We start from the raw sequence: 1621 nt of genomic DNA on the forward strand, positions 1-1621 counted from the left end.
TAATTTTTCAAACTATTCACCATAAAATTTTTAACGAAAACTGTCGAAAAAAATTCTACGCGACAACAACCTTAAACTAGATGACGAATGTCGTAACGATAGTTAAGCGCGAGAAATCTTCGCCTGGTTCTGATTGGCTTTCCCCAATCTGGAGTAATGGAAAATTCACATTTAATTTCTACTGAAGAGCTCTCCTTTTAAACATTTTTGTGTCAAAATTTCAGCACCCAATGGAATTATTTCATATGGACATCTAAAAATTAGAATTTCAATATCTATCAGTGTTTCAGAAGAACTCCATCAAACATTTGGATTATGCAAAGACTTTAATCATCAGCTTTGTTAATTTAGTCGTGTGAATATTCTTTTGAAGAGATTATGGGTAATGGTTAGGAAACAATTGACTCTTTTCTTGAACGACTGCTCTCAATTATTTGTCTTTGATGTACAGAGGAAGCGTCAACTATACTATAGTTAGTTATTATATCACTTTTAGTTATTATAGTTACTATAGCACTATATCAACTATAACAAACCAAAGAATCTCCTCAAATGATCAATTTGCGTTTGAATTCATCACTTGAAGGATCAATCAATAGATTATGCATTCGATTAATCAGATAAGTTGTATTCTGCGGATCAATTGTTCCAATTTCAAATCGGGTAATGGCGAGCCTAGATTTAATGATGGTAAGCCTATTCTATAACGACGAGATCTCTATTTAAGTATCTTTCTGCCAAGGTAATTGCAAATAATGTGAAAATTTCTACTAACATGCTGTCATCACTCGAATTATTTGACTCGATCATTTGACGATTGAACTTTATCAAAGATTTGGATATGTTTAATGATAAGTTTTGTTAATTTGATTAATTTGTATTGAAATCCATTACTTGAGCAATCATTCAATAGATTGCGATTGATTCGAATAATTTCGTTTTGACGGATCAAATGTGGCCATTTAAAATGATCAGTTGGACTATTGTGTGAAGGTTTCACGCTGAATTTTCACAACAACACCCTTGTATTTGGAATCCCGGTAAATTGGAATGTTCTATTGAGGTTTTCGAAGGGCTACCGATCACTGTGGCAGGGGATAAGACTAGGGGATAGCACTAGGAAGCCAATAATTTATCGTCAGCCCGCAGGAATTGAAATCAGCTGAGAATGAGCCTGCGCTTGGGATAATGTAAGAGGGGAACTCTTCCGGAGCCCTTGATACGGTGATGATGCGAACGAGGGGCAAAGCACGATAAAGATTTAATTGCAAAGATGGCGGCTAGACGATGAATATAGAATGGGGAGAAATGGGTCTGATAGCAGCGTCAACGTGTTCCAATACGTGACACTGCATTAATGGTGCTACTTTGATCTTGACACCAAGCTAGCATAATTGGAGATCAGGGTGGAATTTTTGACTCATGGAGGTGCCAGTTATCTCGACTAGTGAGAAGACAATTTGGAAAGTTCAAGGAGAATAGAATATTGCAATGGTAAATAATGGTTTAAATAATATCGATCTTTAGCGCCCTTCAATAATTTTTCCTCTTTTTTTTCATTATTTTTTCATGTCCATTCAAGTGCTTCCCACAACACAAAATTGATCCCAAATTTTAATGT

Source organism: Fopius arisanus, unplaced genomic scaffold, assembly GCF_000806365.1.
Source record: "Fopius arisanus strain USDA-PBARC FA_bdor unplaced genomic scaffold, ASM80636v1 scaffold00022, whole genome shotgun sequence".
Lineage (NCBI taxonomy): Eukaryota > Metazoa > Arthropoda > Insecta > Hymenoptera > Braconidae > Fopius > Fopius arisanus.